A 19,307-nucleotide genomic window follows, 5' to 3' on the forward strand; every position below is an offset into this window, starting at 1 on the left:
AATATTTGTCAAATTTTATAAATATACCCTATACCAAGTGTTATTTAAAAAGAATTCTAAGTATACTTTATGAATCCAACTCTTACACTACCTTAGATTCCTAAATTTTTTGGATAGTTAAAGATTAAGCTGTTATAATATTTTAAAACAAAATTCAATGTGATAAAATGTCTAAAGAAAGTATTTCACATTTCTACTCAAGGCATAATTATTTCTATACACTAATACATTAAAAAAATCAGATAAAATGTTGTTAACAGGAGTTGTTATTTGTTGGCAATAGTGATGTCTGAACCCAGGACCTCACACTTCCTAGACTAGACACTCTACCATTTGAACTATGCTCCTAGCTCTTTTCTGTTATTTTTTTTTTTATGAAAACCTGTGCTTTTCTCCAAAGGGAAGGATTCCAACTGAGACACTCCTAGCTATGTCTTTTGCAAATTAGAATTACATGTATATACCACCATGAGAAGCTTGTAGGTTAAGATGGAATATCACGGGCCAGGAGTTTGGCCTAGTGGTAGAGTGCTTGCCTAGCATGCACGAAGACCTAGGTTCGATTACTTGGTACCACATACTTAGAAAAAGCCAGAAGTGGTGCTGAGGCTCAACTGGTAGAGTTCTAGCCTTGAGAAAAATTCAAGGACAGTCCTCAGGCCCTGAGCTTAAGCCCAAGACTGGCAAAAAAAAGAAAAGATGGAATATCACTAACTTTACCCCTGGTTGGTTCCAAATTTTAATACTACCAATCCTCATCTCTTGAGACACACGAGCTACCACATACAGCCTAAATGTTCTTTATTATGTTTTTGAGCTTTGTGAATTACACACAAATTAAATTATAGTGACTTGATAAGAGGTTTTGTTGGGTTTTTTTCCAAAATCACACACATAGCCTCTAATCCTACTCAGAAGGTTGAGATCTGAGGATCAAGGTTCAAAGCCAGCAAAGGCATGAAAGGACTTGAGACTCTCATCTCCTGTTTAACCTCTAGAATATGGGAAATGGGGCTAGGCTCAAGGGTAGGGCAGGAGCCTTGAGCTGAAGAGCTCAGGGACAGCGTTCAGATGGAGTTCATGCCCTGTGACCCAGAAAAAAAAAAAAATCACACACATAAACAAAATATTTATATTTCCCTTCATAGAAAGTCAAGTTTCTAGACAAGAAATGAAAAAATTTATAAGCACAGAACAAAATATTTATATTTCCCTTCAAAGAAAATCAAGTTTCTAGACAAGAAATGAAAAAAATTATAAGCACAGAACAACAAGCATACAGAAGCACAGTGAAAATTTCATATATGATCATTGTGGGGCTAGTCTCTAAGATTTTTTTTACTGAAGGCTAGAGCTAGAGCTACACTCCACTTCTGGCTTTCTGATGGCTAACTAGAGATAGAAGTCTACAGAACTTTGCTGCCTGGGCTAACTTTGAACTATGAACCTCAAGTTTCAGCCTCTTGTGTAGATGGATCATAAACATGAGACATTGGTGTCCAGCCTGAGTATTTTAAATAATTTTAAAATTTAAAACTATGAAAAAACAGTAATTATTATAACTATGTTCACATCAACTTGAAGAATAGCAATGTAAAGCACATGCTAATTAAACTTGCCAGAAGCACTTAAAGTAATCATAAAAGAAAAAAAGGAAAAAGTAGTAACATTATAAAATTTTATTTAAATGTTTAAAACATTAAAAAATATAAACCTATACTAATAGACACAATGTATAAAGATGTTCATTGGAATAAATGAAAAACTAAAATGGGTAAAGACTGTAAAAAGGAAAGATTTATATACGACTTCAGTTAAATTAGTACCAATTTAAAATAGACTATTATAAATTTAGTACACTGGTAATCTTCACATTATCCACAAGGACAACATTTATAAAGAGGAAAAAAAAAAGGATCAAATGATTTACTACAAAAATCAACCCATTACAAAAAAACAGAAATGGAAGAATTGATGGTAGGAGACTTAGTGAAAACATCGATTTATAATTTAAAATATCAGTAATTAAGTCAAGTATGGCATGCCTGTAGTCTTAGCTACTACTCAAGAGGTGAAGCAAGAGGATCATTTCAGCCAATGAGTTCAAGACCAGCCTGGAAAATAGCAACACACAATATTAAAAAATAAGTAAATAATGTATCAGCAATACCTTTAAATGCAAGTAAAAAATGCTGACAAAAATACAAAAGAAAACAAAATTCTACAATAAAATGGAGATCTCAAGGTCAATAAGGCCTTGCAATAATGCTTATAAGATCTAGATAGAAAGAAGACTGATAAGAAAATAGTATAAACCAACTAAAGCAAACAAATATAGAGTGATCCTAGCTACTCAGGAAGCTGAGATCTAAGGATTATAGTTCCATGAAGGCCAGGAAGGAAAGTCCATGAGACTTTTGTCTCCACTCAACCAACAAAAAAACAGAAATGGAACTGTGGCTCAAGTAGTAGAGCTCTAGACCTGAGGAAAAATTTTTTAAAAGTTCAGGAACAGTGGACAGACCCTAAGTTCAAGCCACAAGACCAACACACTGAAAAATAAAATATGTAAGATCAGCAAAGTTACAAATCGGTTATGTTTGTATATGCATATATATTAATTTCCAAGGTACATTAATAACTTCATTTACAAAAGTATGTAAAAGAATAACATCTAGAAATAAATTTAATTAAGAAGCTGAAAATTTAGACACTGGAAAATAAAAGATTGCTGAAAAATATTTAAGACCTACATATATGGAATAACATGTATAGAAAAATCTAGTATTGTTAGGATGTTATTATTATCCACCCAAAACAATAAACAGATTAAATGCAATCCTTACCAAAATTTCATTGCTTATTTTGCATAAATGGAAAATACTGGCATAAGGTTTAATTTGGGGAACAAGTGGTAAAATGAAAATTGACTGTAGTTATGGTTGTACAACTCTGAATATGTCACTGAATAGTATGCTTTTAAACTGGTATACAATTGTATTTATTATCTGTTGAAAATACAGTTTCCCCCTCTCCCTCCCTTCTTTCCTCTCTCTTTTCCCTCTTTGCCTGGGCTCTGATGCTGTCCCTGAGCTCTGGGGCTCAAGGCTAGTACTCTACCATTAGAACCACACCACCACTTCTGACCTTTATAGTTAATTGCTTCAAACCACATTCCTTAGCCTCCTGAGGAGTTGGAATTACAGATGTGAGCCACTGGTGTGAGCCACTGGTGCCCAGCTACAGATATATTCTGTGTACAAATCTAATCCTCTGAATACAATAGCTCAGACCTATGTATATAAGGTCATATAGGATGAGACTAAATGAAATAAACTCGGGGATATGGAAATAAAAGGTTTATCTGTGTGATTGTTGTTCTTAATGTACTATGTTATTTCTCTCCCTCTTTTTTTTTTTGCCCTTATGGTTAATCTTATGTTGTTACTGTACCACTTTGTTCCCAGTTATTGTTTATTTCAGATAGGGAAGGGAAGGGGGGAAAACAAGATGATTGGGAGGGGTTGGGGGAAGAAACAGGGGCAAAAACATGAGAAGGGGTATCAGTGTGCCAGAAGTAATGCACCTACTACCTGACAAATGTAACTGTAACCCCTCTATGCATTATTCCGACGATGGAAGAAAAAAAAAAACATGCATTTACATATTTTTAAAAATCTAATCCTCTGAAATGTATTTATAGCTATATCCCAAGTATGGACAGATTGTAATCAATCATCCTTGGCCATTATTTTGAACAAAAGACCTAAATTCCTCACTTTCTGCTAAATGTATTAAAGAAAACACATTCCTTATAGAGATCAAACTTATTTTATTTGAGCATACGTGGCCTAAGGTAACAGATGCTAAAATCCTAATCAATCATGCGAATGGTATCTCTACCTCACTACCACCTACCTCACCTCTAAAACTCAACAAGTCACTAATTTCTATCAGCTCTACCACCCCATCTTTCCTTTTCCTTTTCAATTAACAAGACCATTACTTCAGAACAGCATAATATCCTGACCTTCAAGCTCACCTAATACAGGTAACATTTCATTCCCAAATACAGATCAAAAAATTCTTAGTCCAAATATAGCATATCTTTGCCTTCTCAAAGCCCTTCAGTCACTTCTCACGACAGAAATTCTATCTCTGTATTGTCACCTATCAAACAATTCAAACTACCTAAAAAATGTTGCCTTGGCTGTCATTCTTAAGCCCTTAAAGTCAGTTCCCTAAAGAACTTATCATTGTTTTGAATACCTTTTGTACTTGGGTATTTTTTTCTTAGAATTTTATTACTTAAAATCACACATGACCAGGTACAGTGGCTTATGCCTGTAATCCTAGCTACTCAGGAGGCTGAGATCTGAGGATTCCAGTTCAAAGCCAGCCTGGCCACTAAGGTTCATGAGACTCTTATCTCCAATTAACTACTAGAAAACCAAAAGTGGGCCTGTGGCTCCAGGGTAGGGCTGTAGCCTTGAGCTGAAGGGCTCAGGGACAGCACCCAGATCCAGAATTCAAACCCCACAACTGACCAAAAAAAAAAAAAAACCAACCATTCACCAACAGTCTTTTATTGTTCTCAAAATATAACTTTCCCTAAATCTAAGATGCCATCAAAGTGTTTGCCAACAATATTATTAATATGTGAAAAACAGTATTCTTACATACAGCAAAATATAATAAATTTTGTTCTTCAAATTCCTAATAGTGTTTATGTTTCATAGGCCTTGTAGTATTGCAATATTATGCTGTCAACCTCTATTAGATTTTAGACTCAAGGACAAAAATGTTTCTTTGTTCATGGTGATACAGAAATACCACTAGAGTTTAAATAAGACAATCTAGATTTAAATATTTTTTAAAAACAGAAAGGATGATAAAGGGAGGGGGGAAGCAGAGAAAAAAGGATAAAAGGTACTAATACAAATAACACCTATATCCACATTTTATCAGCATAAATTAGAAAATACAAATTAATTCATAAAATGAATCTCATTCCAATGCAAGGTTTTGGTATTTTTAAAGCTATATTTACTAAGCCAGGTGCAGTTCATGTCTATAACCCTAGCTACTTAGGAGGTTGAGATCTGAAGATCATGGTTCAAAGCCAGCCCTGGCAATACAAAGCCATGAGACTCTTATCTCCAATTAAACACTAGAAAACGGGAAGTGGGGCTATGTCTCAAAGGTAGGGCAGTAGCCTTGAGCGGAAGAGCTCAGAGACAGTACGCAGGCCCAGGGTGGTAGCCTTGAGCTAAACAGTTCAAGGACAGTGCCCAGGCCAGAGTTCAAGCCCTATGATCAAAAAAAAAAAAAAGATACATTTACTAAAGTAAAATGTCATACTGCAAATCTGTCACTCTTCAATATCAGAGGTTATATTAAGAAATTTTTCTCAAATTCCTGTGAAACTACGATATCCCATCATACTTCAAAAACATAGCCCCTAGGATCCAGGAAAGCAAAGTAACCTTCTAACACTCAAGAATTCTACATCATGATTAGTGGTTCCTATTCCTTATAGGAAACAGGTCTGGGACTACCATTTCTAGTACTACAATAAGTTTTTCAAGGAAGTAGGCATTCAACTATCCAAGAAGACATTCCTTTAGTTAATGCCTGTATTCCTACTACCAGAAGGCTGAGATTGGATGAGAGTTCAACAGCTCAGGTACAAAGTTCTCAGCACTCATCTCAACCAATAAAAAGGTAGGTGTGGGGGGCTGGAAGTTTGGCCTAGTGGTAGAGTGCTTGCCAAGCATGCAAAGACCCAGGTTCAACTCCTCGGTACCACATACATAGAAAAAGCCAGAAGTGGTGCTGTGACTCAACTACTAGAGTTCTAGCTAGCCTTGAGAAAGCACAAGGACAGCACCCTCAAGCACAGTGCCTAGGCCCTGAGTTCAAGCCCCAAGACTGGCAAAAAAAAAAAAAAAGAAGCTGGGTGGGTAAGTATGCATCTCATCTCTCATCTCAACTATGAGAGGAAAATAACTAGAACAAAAGGGCTAGAGGGGAGGCTCCACTAGCAGAACAACTGTCAAGTAAACACCAAGTTCAACCTCCAAGTACCACTAAATAAAAAGAATATCCTAAGAGGCATGTACAATCTGTAAGCAATATAGTATTTGTCTAATCTTAGCTTTTAAGTTACATTATTTAATTACACTGAATTTTCAAGCAACACAGAAGTATATGAAAGTAGGACATCAATACATGGCACTAGGAAACACAGATGAAATGAATAACTTTAACACAAAAAAAAAGGAAAAGAAACCACAAACTATATGTCTATCTCTCTTCCATTGCCTATACTATTTTAACAATTTAGCAGTTCTCCTGAAACATACCACCCTCTCAAATAGCTATCAGTTTCAGAACAAAAAGAACCTGGCCTTCCCCTGGCTCTCTAGTCCTGTTTTACAGTCTTATATGCCACAAACTCGAGGCTCAGTGACTTGATACAAGTTTGTATACATTCTTCATACTGTCTTACTTATGTCCTTCTTCATGACTTCCCTCGTTCCAACATTGTCTCTTTCCCTATATTTTTGTATTGTGCCAGTACTATGGCTTGAACTTCGGGCATCAGATGTTCTCCTTCTCTACTACTTGAGCCATGGCTTCACTTCTGATCTTTTTCTCTTTAACTGGAAATAAGATTCTTGTAGATTTGTCTTCCAGTTCTGACTTTGAACTGAGATCCTCAGATCTTATCATTCTGAGTTTTCCTTCCTACAAACAGCAAATAGTTAACTGCACCTCTCCTAAATTTTTACAAAAATGCACATTTTCATCTCTAATTTAGCATTCTAATAAAATTAAAATTACCTTTATTTTTACAACTCTCTTCCAGTAGACTGAATGCTTCAAAAATAACTAGTTTTCTTTAGGTCTTTACCTTCTTTCAGTGCCATTCAGTCAATGTCTCAACTAAGCATAAATAGTAATCATTTATTTCCATTGTTTAAATATATATAGTGATGGTCTAGAGATGTAGCTGGTAGAATGTTAACTAAACAAGCAAGCACAGCAAGCAAGTATGAAGCCTTGAGTCTACACCCTGATACCAGCAAATATATATAAACATATATACATTTATCTATGTACATGTATATATACACACATATATACACACACATATATATACAGACATACACAAAGTGAATCCCTTAGAACTCAGTTTCCTTAATCACTATTACCTATATGAATAAGCATACTGATTAATATTCTAACATTGTCAAGATAGTTGTTAAAACTGACTAAATGAACTGCTTTCCGAGATTCATTCCCTAGACTTCTCAAATGCTATTCTAGTAACACAGGTTTCCCCAGAGTTCTCAAATGATGTTCTAGTAACACAGGTTACTCCATGTCCCAAACACTCTTGCATTCTGGCAAGGATTTGGTGGATGGGGAGACACTGACAGTCACTAAAAGGCACAAAGGAGAAGCCAGTAATTCTATCCCTACTTCCTGTGGCATCTCTGGCAAAAGCTGTCTCTTCCATTAACTATAGTTCCCTCAGATTATTCAGCCTTCTGATATCCTAGCTTCCACTACACAACCATATAGCTCTAGCTCCTCCCCACCTCCAACCCTGTGATTTCTGTTTTCTGGTAAAAAGACCTTTTTGATCTCCTCTCCAAATCTGATGGTAGCATACAGGTTTCTTTCTTTGGCTACTATCTGTGTTTTCACACAGTGCTCTTTGGCAATTGCTCATTGAGCAATTAATTCATTTCCTGCAGAGCTAGTTCCTGGATTAACTTTCCCTCTGTGGTTACAATTTTCTAGATGAATTTTGACTAACATTGCTTTTAATGTCATTGAAGAAAGAACTTCTCAAACAATGTGAAGAATTCACAATAGTGAAGTATTACAAATTTTAAACTCAAAAAAAATGTATTACCCAAAGCATTCTGAATACAGAGAAAGAAAAAAAAAGCATCCATTTAATTCTCAGAAGTAAAAGAATCTAACTTTTTATTGATACCAAAAGCATTCCTTACTGGGATGAAGTTTTAACTCAGCTTCAGTATTTGCTTGAATTAAGTCAATCACTTACAATAAAAATGTCATTTTTTTATGAAACTTATTGAGTAGAAGGGAAAATTGGAAGGATTATGGGATTTGGAGTCATTGCAGGCCAAGACATCTGTTCAGAGGAGAAAAAAATGTTAGAGACCTCCTGTCAGTGACTTATTAAAATCCATAAACCCCAGTCCTTTTTTAAGACAAATCAAACTAGACTAATCAGATAAAGACATATATGTTTGTCTAAATATATTTCGTGTGTGTGTGTGTGTGTGTGATTCTGGGGCTCTAACTCAGAATCTGGACAGTCACTGAGGTTTTTTGCTCAAGACTAGTGCTCTATCACTTGAGCCACAGCTCCACTGCTGCCTTTTGGGAGGCTAACTGGACATAAAAGACTCACTACTTGCTGGGGCATGGTGGTTCACACCTGTAATCCTACCTACTCAGGAGGCTAAAATCTGAGGGACAACACCCAGGCATAGGGGCAGGGTGGTAGCCTTGAGTTGAAGAGCTCAAGGAGAGTGCCCAGGCCCAGAGTCCAAGCCCCACCCCGTACAGGAAAAAAAAAAAAAAAGTCTCACTCCTTTACAGCCCAGATGACTTCTAACTGGGATCCTCAGATTTCAGCCTTCTGAGCACATGCCACTAGCACCCAGCCTCGTATGTTTCTAAAATCATAAGCCATCAAAGCTGAAAAGAATCAATGTATCAATAATTCAGTACAGAATTGAGAACTGATTGTTACAGGACTTCAAGAAATCCCATCTCATGCAATCATTACATCAGATTTTTTTTTAACAGAGTAAATACAATTCACTTCCTATTCATTCAGTATATTTCAGGAAAGGAGTACTTTTCAAATACAATGAGTATCTATTATTTGTTCTTCATTTTTTTTTTTTTGTCAGTCCCTAGTCTTCAGCTCGGTCCTTGGGTTTTTTTCTCAAGGCTAGAACTCTACCACTTGAGCCACAGTACCACTTCTGGTTGTTTCTATGTATGTGATACCACAGAAGTAAGAGTCTCATGCAAACTAGGCAAGCACTGAACCACTAGGCCAAACTCCTGACACTGTTCTTAAATTTTTAAGTAAATAATAATCCCTAAATGTATATTCTTAACGACCACCAAAAATGAATGAAAGGGAGAGGACTGACAGATACAAACAAGCACATACTAAGCATAAAAGTACAGACATTTATATAAATTATTCCATTTTATCAAAAAAGATCCTTTGAGGTAATTCACAGAAACAAAACCCCAAAAAGTTTACAAGATTATTATAATCTCCCTAACCAGAAGAAGTAAAGTTTCAATTCTAAATTTAGAACACAATTACATTAACCATCCTCCCTTCTTTTATTTGGAATGATATACCACAAGAATAAACCAAAATAAAATAATTTTTTAGTTTTTTTGTGAGAGAAATGAAGTTTCTGACTGGAATTTACTTAATATTACCAAAGTTTCACATTTTAACATAATATATATACAAATGATAGAGCTTTACTTAGCATCTACTTTGTTCAGGTTCTGCAAATAAACAGATTTCAAGAAGAAACTACCTCAAGAAGGCCTTAAATAATTATCATTACTTATATAAATCAAAGACCTCCAACCTGAAGGAAGACTGCTCTAGAACCTAACTGGGCCCACTTAAGCCAATAGTAACATGCCATGGGTGCTTTTCCTTTTCCTTCTCTCCATACTGAAGGAAAAGTAATAAGGAAAAGAAAAGCTCTCTAACACATTTGGAGAGCTAGTTTATCAGTCCTCTAGCCTAAAAGATTGAATTCCCTGTTGGTGTCATAAATAGGACTATTTATTCTCTTTTCTTCCCTCCTTTCCTACTACCATAAATTTTTTCCAAGGCTCTCCCTAAAGTATGATAGTTCTTAGGAATTATCATTGACTTTTAATTATTACAATACATTATCGTACATAAAATTTACCATTTTAAACATGTTGACTGTACAATTCAGTGTTTCTGTGAAATTGTCTCATAATTGCATTTACAATGAACCATCATCACCACTATCCACACTGGTGGCTCACACCTATAATTCTAGCTACTCAGGAGACTGAGATCTAAAGATCACAGTTCAAAGCCAGCTTGAATAAAGTCTGAGACATCTTAGCTCAAATTTTAACCAGAAATGGAAGAATAGCTTGAGTGGTAGAACAAAAGCTTTAAGCAAAAAAGCTAAACAATAGTAGGAGGCCCAGAGTTCACACCTCAATTCTGGTACAAACACAAAAAAAGAGCATTCTTAAAAGATTACATTCTATGGAAGGAAAAGAATCTTAGTTTAAGAAATGGAATATATGATGAATAGTGGCACAACCTATTCCCCCAGGGATTCAGAACAATCAATTAACAATCCCAGAACAATAATAGTTGTAATGATAGTAGCTTCTCTTGGATTTCACCTTGGATATTACCTGTTCTGGGAAATTCTAAAGGGGGTTTTTATAATCCTACTAGTTATTAGCAAACAGAAAACAGCCAGAACCAGGCTCCAGTGGCTCATGTCTATAATCCTAGCTACTCAGGAGGCTGATATCTGAGGACTGCAGTTCAAAGCCAGCCTGGGCATAAAAGATCTTGAGACTCTTATTTCCAATTAATCACTAAAAAATGGGAAATGAGGCTGTGGCTCAAGGGGTAGGGCAGCCTTGAGCTGAATAGCTCAGGGACAATGCCTAGGCCCAGGGGTAGGGTGGTAGCCTTGAGCTAAAAGCTTAGGAACAGCGTTCAGGCCCAGAGTTCAAGAGCCACCACCAACAAATAGAAAAGAGAAAAAAAATACTATTTTGTCTCAAAATAGTAGTTACATTTTCTAGGCAAATGAACTAAGAAATAGGATAAATTTTGAACTATAAAATGTTTTCGTGGAAGCAGCCATAAAAACTACAGGCAGTAGGGCCAGGAGTTTGACCCAGTGGTAGAGTGCTTGCCTACCATTCACGAAGACCAGGGTTCAATTCTTCGGTGCCACATATACATAGAAAAAGCCAGAAATGGTGCTGTGGCTCAAGTGGTAGAGCTCTAGCCTTGAGAAAGCCCAAGGACAGTGCTCAGGCCCTGAGTTCAAGGCTCAGAACTGGCAAAAAAAAAAAAGAAACCATATGCACACATACAGTATTCACAGTGGTTATTACCTTTGGATGTTTCATCAAACTAATGAATACGTAATAAGTATCTACTGTATGCCAAGCCCTATATTCTAAGATCTGTCTAATGGATACAATCACTATGATGAATACAATTATACGCAAAATTATAATGTGGCCAGGTGCAGGTAGCTCACCTATAATCCTAGCTACTCAAGAAGCTGAAATCTGAGAATCATGGTTCAAAGCCATCCTGGGCAAGAAAAATCTATGAGACTATCTTCAATTAACTACAAAAAGCTGAAAGTGGAGCGGTGACTCAAGTTGTAGAGGACTAGCCTTTAGCACAAAAATCTCAGGGACAGTGCCCATGCCCAAGAGTCCAAGTCCCTGGACCAACACAAAAGAAAAAATAAGTCATTTAAAGAAGAAAAGAGTAGAGTCAACTGAGACAGGTAAAAATCATGGTCATTCAGCAAAAACATTGTATCATTCTAGACTCTACAAGTTTTACCCTTAAAATTTTAAACTAATCTGTATAAGTGACTATCAAAGGTATCTTTTCCTAAGGTTTTATTTTCTTGTTTCTAAACATTTGAACTAAAGTTTTACTCTCCAAAAAGGTAAGAACATTACCAATGTTCATTTTCATCCAAAAAAAATATAAACTGTTTTTCTGGCTAGCCCACACATTCTTATCTCAACTGTACAATTTTCATTCAGTTCGTTTAAATATTGTCAGTTTTGATTAATGTAGATATGATCAAACAATCATACAAGATTATCTATAGAAAAATGACAATAAAGAGAGCTGGAGGCATGACTCAAAAAGGTAGAATACCTGCCTGGCAAGCATAGGCCTAATGATCGAACCCAGTAGCCACCAATAGTATCAAATACCTACATGATATTATTTATTTTAGACACACAAACACATACACATACACTTATTTAACCCTCAAAACCTGGTGAAGTAATTACTATTTTTATGACTTTTAAAATTGAGAAATTAAGATACAGTTGAGGCTGACTGGCCAAAATGATATTATAGCTATGGCAAATATAATGTAACCCTTCTATTAATTACAATAAAAAAGATGAAAAAAATATTAAAATCGGGCCAAGCATGATAGCTTACACTTGTAATCCTAATTACTCAGCAAGCTAAGATTCTGAATACCACATTTCAAGGCCAGCATCAGCAAGACTCCATCCCAACCAATAAAAAGAAGGGTACAGACATTCTGTCCAACTATATAGCAATCCAGGCCTGTCCAAGCAAATAACAAGACCCTATTTTTTTTCTTAATAACAGCAAAAAACACTGGTGTAGTTAATGTTAGCATAACTGCCTAACAAAACACAAAACCCTGAGTTCAAACCTCCAAATGGATGCTCCCTTATGTTTACTGCAAATCATGACTTGGGCCCAGGAAGCAAGCAGACTCAATGTTGTGCTACATATTCCATAGCACAGCATCAGAGAAATGAATGGAAAAGCCAGCTATCAACATGCAGTAAGGCTGCACTAATATTCAAAGGAGAACAAGAGCAAGAATCTAGACAATTCTGACATATTACTTCTTAAAATGTCTTTTTAGTGCTGAAGACATATAATACTACTTCTGCTTTACAGGCACTACTTTTAAATTTGTTTGTACCACTTGTGAAAAAAGGTAAACATTTTTACCAAAACTTCTGGAAACATTTGAGGTTGTATTTGACAAAGCACTTATACCAGAGATTTGTTCTTATTCTGACTTCTTTCTGAAACTCTCCATTATTGGAAAAATAGAAAATGGATGCTACTAACAGTAGTACACAGGCCCCCTCTTCCTCATACCTAACAACACCACCTCATATTACTCAAGTGTTAGTAACACTATATACACTGCCATTCTAACAATCTGCCCATGTTGAAGATGTCTTGGATCAGGAATTCAAGCACAACTCCTAAGCCCAGCGCAGATAATGAGTAAAAGAGAGTGAAGGGAGGGAATGACTGAAGGAAAGATGACAATTTTTTCTAGCACACAATTCAACTTAGAATCTGATTCTTTAGGAAGCTGAGCTGTTGCTCAAGTGATAAAAGTACTATATTTTATTCTAAAATTTGTCCCTCCTAGTTGTCCACTATTTAAATACAGCAATAACCAACACTTAGTTTTTATTGTGTATTCTGGAAAAATGAAAATCAATTTAGTGAATCTCTAAGCCTAAATTTTAATCTACTTAGTTACCTACATATAGACAGATGTATGAAATAAAAATATATTGTTTAATCACTTCCACTTTCAATTTCTTTATCTGAAATGCTGCAAAGTTAATTGAATTACTTCAAGAAATGCGTGAGCTGAGTTATAAGAAAGCACTAGCCAGAGGACTAATAATATATGATCAACTTTCAGTGAACAATTGCTGACATGTCACTATTTTCACTACAAAACTGTCTTATGAACTTGCAAATCTGAGTACAAAATGAAAATATGGATTATCTGTATAAAATCTACATCGTATACCATACAAAATGATACCAGTTTTTTTTTGTCACACATTTTCCTAGCAGAATAATGCATGGTAAGACAATATCACTTCACTCTTGTGAAATACATAGGAAGCCCTCTTGCTCAATACTTTCATTTGCTAGAAAGCCTATTAAAAGATAAAGATATTTGGTTAATCTCATATTGCTATTATACCTGACATTGTTACTATGTCTGACCATGTTACCTGATATATTATATATATATATATATATGTTTGATTATTTGAAATAGGAAAAGGAAGGGGGGAAAACAAGATGATTGGGAGTGAGTAGGGAAGGGAAATGGGGAAAAAATATGAGAAGGGGTATCAATGTGTGAGAAGTGATGCACCTACTATCTAGTGAACGTAACTGTAACCCCTCTATACATTACAATAAAAAAATTTTAAAACAGAAAAAATATATATAAACAAACACAATTAACATCTAAAGCATTCTGTTATAACAAACAGAATAAATCTGTAGCATATCTACAGGTAACAGGCAGGCTCAAACAGGACTTAAAGGCCTGAAAAAATTGTCAAAAGGAAATATTTTAAACAATGACATAGAAACTGAAAAGATTGATCTAGCACACATATATATAAGAAAAGTAAAGCCTTGCAGACTTCGACATCTTAATCAGAAAAGATTATACAATTTGGGTATGGAGTGTGGCCTAGTGGTAGAGTGCTTGCCTAGTATGCAGAAAACCCTGGGTTCTATTCCTTGGTACCACATACACAGAAAAAGCCAAAAGAGGTACTGGTAGGGCATTAACCTTGAGAAAGCTCAAGGACAATGCCCAGGCCCTAAGTTCAAGCCCCAGGACTGACCAAAAAAAAAAAAAAAGAAAAAAAATATATATATACACATATATATACACACAAACACATACATTTTGACGTTTCATTTTAGAATGGGATAAAAGCAAATGAAATAAAACTACCCAATGTTTTACTTTTTAAAAAGTAAAGTCTCTAATTCTTAACAATACTAAGAAAAAATTAAGGAAACTATCGTTAATTTACTTTCTAAGCAATAACTTTAAAAGACAGCTACAGAAGACTGTTAAGGACTCTGGATAGGGAGTAGCCTTGAGCTGAAGCGCTCAGGGACAGTGCGCAGGCCCAGAGTTCAAGCTTCATGACCAACAATAGAAAGGAAGGAAGGAAGGAAGGAAGGAAGGAAGGAAGGAAGGAAGGAAGGAGGGAGGGAGGGAGGGAGGGAGGGAGGGAGGGAGGGAGGGAAGGAAGGAAGGAAGGAAGGAAAGAAGGAAAAAAATTCTAAAGTTAGCTAGTCAGAATCCCAGGTGAGTGAAACCTGGACACATGACTTACCCGCCCTCCCTTTCCTTAAAGGTCATTGTGAAGATTAAATACACTTTACTTATAAAAAGTGCTTAGAACAGTGCGTAGCACTTAGTAAGTGCTTCAAAAGTACTGTTATACATGTAATTTGGGACTAAAAGTAATGCCACTGTAGGAGGCAAAAAATGCTTTTTGTGATGCCCTGAGAATTAGAACTATAACTTTTTATCTGTGTCTTTTTATCTGAGCTTTTTTTTAGCTTAAGGCAACTTTCCAATCACCTTGGGCTCCAAGAAAGACCAGATTGACTAATATCTTGTATGGAAGGCAAATAGCTTCTCAAACAAGCAACATCCTCTTATCATCTTAAAATGGACAAAAACTTGGTTTACCAACTTATTCCTGTTCTGTTCCAGTAAGAAAATGTCAACTTCTCCTAGGACAAATACTGAACTAAGGGACAACTAGGCCACACACCTGCATCCTGAGACTATCTGAACTATTCATTCCTTTCTCACAACTTTTCTCAAATTTCCCTGAAACCAATGTCTATAGCCTGAAGATGGCTAAAAGCATACTTCTTATGGCTACCAAGTGATAAATCTTCTTTCTCTGCCTTTCCTATGTCTCTATTTATAGTAAGTAGTTGTAGGAAGGGGGTTTCAATGAGTACACTGCATCTTCATCAATGTCACTCCTTCCATCATTCTCCCTCTTCATTTGGCATATGGGGGCAAGTGGCAGGACCTAACTTAGGACTCCAGGGTTTGGGTCCCCAGGATCTAAAAACCCAACTTAATTCTACTTCTACATTGTTCTTTAGAAGCTCATTATTTAGCATGCACGAGGCCCGAGATTTACTCTCCAGCACCATAAGGTTTTTATAATATAAACAGTTTTATGTAACACACATGAGATTATATGTAGAGTTTTTCAAAAAATTGTTGTTTAAAAAAATTAGGAAAGGGCAGGGAGTTTGGCCTAGTGGTAGAGTGCTTGCCTAGCATGCACAAAAACCAGGTTCGATTCCTTGGTACCACCTACATTAAAAAAAAAAAAAAAAAGCCAGAAGTGGTGCTGTAGCTCAAGTGGTAGAGCTCTAGCCTTGAGAAAGTCCAAGGACAGTGCTCAGGTCCTGAGCTCAAGCCCAGGACTGGCAAAAAAAAAAAAAAAAAAATTAGGAAAAAACTGAACCCGGTTAGAGTACACCCTCAGTTAAGTGTGACTCTCAATTGTTTAAAACTTTGCTTCCAAGGTCCAGGAATGCACTACCAAGTGAAGTTGCATTTCAATGAAAAAGGAAGCATATAGTTAATAGTTTATTTCAGTAGTTCATCCAAAGACACCTCATTCCTAGCCTTAACATTGATAAAACTCAGTTGCTTACAGTGAAACAAGTCTTTCTGTCAAAATTACACCAAACTTCTGGAGATACTAAAAAAAAAAGAAAAAAATCACAGGCTAGCTGATGTAGGCCTCACATTTCACAAACAAGGTATATGCACTCCTACTCCCTCACCTGGGCTCCAGATTTAGCTCATGATGTAGAAGGCAAGGTTTCTCAGTTCCCTTTGCCTTTTGGCTCTTCCATCCAGCCACCTTTACTGAAAGAAACACGTTCACTTACAGAAGCATCAATCTATACCTTAGCACAAAACTTTTCCCGAGTCCTTGGTACTCAAGGATAGTGCCTTGGTACTGCGTTAAACAGATTTACTCAATTAGTATTCCCAATTTTTTTTTTTTAACCAACAGCAGGTGATTGATTCTGAAGTTGAGCACTTCTCTACTTGACATTGCTGCAGACGGCTTTAATAATTCAAAGTGTTTACTTTCGAATGCAGAGGTCGAGTATGAAAACTCACCAAGACATGGACCCAGAAGTGCCCAAAGAAAAACAAGTATTTAAAATGAATTTCTTTGCTACTGATAATCAAAATTTCAATCATTTCTTAACAATGCCAACATTTAATGCTCTCAGCTTTAATTTTGTGCAACAGCATATGAACAGTTTTATAAGTATTATACTTTGATATACTAAAAGTGCAAAGGGAAATTTTTTGCGCAAATGCAACCCCAAAACATACAATATGCACATTAAAATCTAGTCTAACTCAAAGTTGGCCAAAAAAAACCCTCCCAAGAAAGTACGTTATACCGGTGTGGAGGGGGAGGGATCCCAAAAACTCAATCTTTAACCGTAATAACTAGTAGTGACAAAAACTCTAGTCCACTTGTAGAATAGAACCCCACTGTGGTAGGCTTGCGAGTTTGCGGGAAAACTAAAAGGAAGACTTTTTTTTCCTCTCTACAAAGTTTTTCTCGTGCCCCGATAATCCCGGAGACTTGCACATTCTGACAGGTGAATACATTTCAACCATACTGCAACCAGAAAATGGCCAAAGGAAAGAAAAAAACAAAACAAAACATATTCTCAAGGCAGCGATTTCAAGAATTTGCGGGTTCTGGGCCCCGTCTGTCTTCCGGCCTGGGAAGGAAGCATGAAGCCTTCGGCCAAAATGAACAGGAAACTAACCAAGTAGGAAGTTGGGGGGGGGAGGCTTCTTCCCCCACCCAGCTCTGCCCAAGGGGCTGCAGCCCGCGGGGCTCCAGCGGCGGCCTCGACCTCCCGGGGAAGGGGCGGGGTGGAGGCGCAGGCCGGGCTGCCGGGGAGGCCACCGTGCCGGGTCCAGCCGGCGCGCGCCCCGACCCGACGGGGCGCCGGGAGGAGCGGCGGCGAGTCCGCGGCCCTCAGGCCTGCCGAGCGGCGGCGGAGGCCCGCGGAGAGGCGCCCGGCCCTGAGGCGGAGCGGAGCCCCGGGCCGGAGCGACTGCATGTGGGGGCTGCATGAGGGGGAAAGCGAAGCACTCTCGGGCTTTTTTTTCTTTTCCTTTTTTCTTTCTTTTTTCTTTTAACGATTATATCATTATTTTTACCTGTGGCGCAGAAAGGCTCCCCAGCTCCTATTCCCTGAGTCCTCCTCCCCTCTGTCTCTCTCTTTTTCTGTCTCTCTCTCTTTCACTCTCTCTCCCTTAGTCTGGCGAGCGCTCGCGGAACCAACCGGGCCCGGCCCGACCAGAAAGAGAACTGGGCGGGAAGGGGTGGCGGCGGTGACCAGCGACCACGTGACCACGCTCGCGCCGTAACGGCGGCCGCCTCCTGCCGCGCGCCCTCCCGGCGCTCCACCTCTAAGAACCCTGCGGCCCGCGAGCCCAGGAAGCTTTTGCGCAGGCGCCGGTCAGGGCCTAGAGGCTGCGCGGGCAGGAGACAGCTGAGCTGGCTCCCACAGCTGGGGCCTAGAAGGCGTGAAGCGCTGGGACCGAAGGGCGGTGGAGGAACGGGGGGGGGGGGGGGGGCGGAGGGGAGCGCGCGAGCAGAGACGCATGCGCATGGGGCTCTTGTCTTGGTGTTCCATTGGTGAGCCTCCTTTTGGGTCTTAAATCAGGGACCTTCCCATAGTGGGATTTAGGAGACATGAGGTCGGTCTTTTGGATCCCTCCTAAGAGCCTGGTTCATTTACTCCTCACATGTCAGTGGCCTTCCATGTCTATATTTTCTGTGGCTACTCTGCTTTGTGGGACTCACCATCACTTTCCACAGAACTACTTTGTAATGTGATCCATAAGGATATCAGAGAGATGTTTGCAAGCCCACAGTGCAAAACTAGGGTTTTACCCTTAGGTAGTGTCTCCATAAACTTCACTTGACCAACAAGAAGGTAAACTACCTCAACACCCCTGTCTTGTTGCCTTGGCGGCAATTTAAGTCCCTCTTCCTCCAGAGTCTGGGAGGTGCTGATGTTTTTACTTCCCCAAAGTGAAAGTCTTTAAATAGTAATGCTAATTAGTGTGGTAAATGCTTCACCTAGTTTAAAAAAAAAGGGGGGGGGAGGGAAAGGACTTAGGGCCTTTTGTTAACCTACCTTTATACACATTCCAGAGGAACTGGGCCCTGGGGCAGAGAAAGGTCCATTTCCAAAAGTTAGCTAACTTCCAAGGAAGATGCCTGTGTGTGAGACCTTTGTTGAAGGCAAAGACTCTACTTTGCACGGGGTTCTCTTCTTGATGCCTTTCTCACCTGGCCAAGGTTAAACAGGTCAAAGGGATCAAGGTAGTGCCTCTGGCTACATTTAATCAGAGCTAAGGACTAATAAATAAAACTTCCTACTTGGGAGATCTGGCTGGTCTAGTCATCATTACTGTTTGCCTGTAAATACACACACACACACACACACAGTGTGCATCATCTAGCAGCAATTTCAGGTTTTGATGAAGGCTATTTCATCTGGGCAAGGTGAGTAATAT

General features: G+C 38.0%; 1 protein-coding gene across 8 annotated transcripts in view; it reads right to left on the reverse strand.

The window, feature by feature from the left end:
• Window positions 1-18,125, reverse strand: part of Tbc1d5 (TBC1 domain family member 5) — a 429,644-nt gene extending 411,519 nt beyond the window's left edge. For all 8 annotated transcript variants that reach the window (XM_090321955.1, XM_090321903.1, XM_090321894.1 and 5 more), the window contains exon 1: window positions 17,940-18,125. The gene's annotated coding sequence lies outside the window, so the exon portion shown is untranslated. The remainder of the gene's footprint in view (window positions 1-17,939) is intronic.
• Window positions 18,126-19,307: the final 1,182 nt, after the last annotated feature.

Source organism: Megascapheus bottae, chromosome 2 (assembly GCF_031878675.1).
Source record: "Megascapheus bottae isolate mThoBot1 chromosome 2, mThoBot2.hap1, whole genome shotgun sequence".
Lineage (NCBI taxonomy): Eukaryota > Metazoa > Chordata > Mammalia > Rodentia > Geomyidae > Megascapheus > Megascapheus bottae.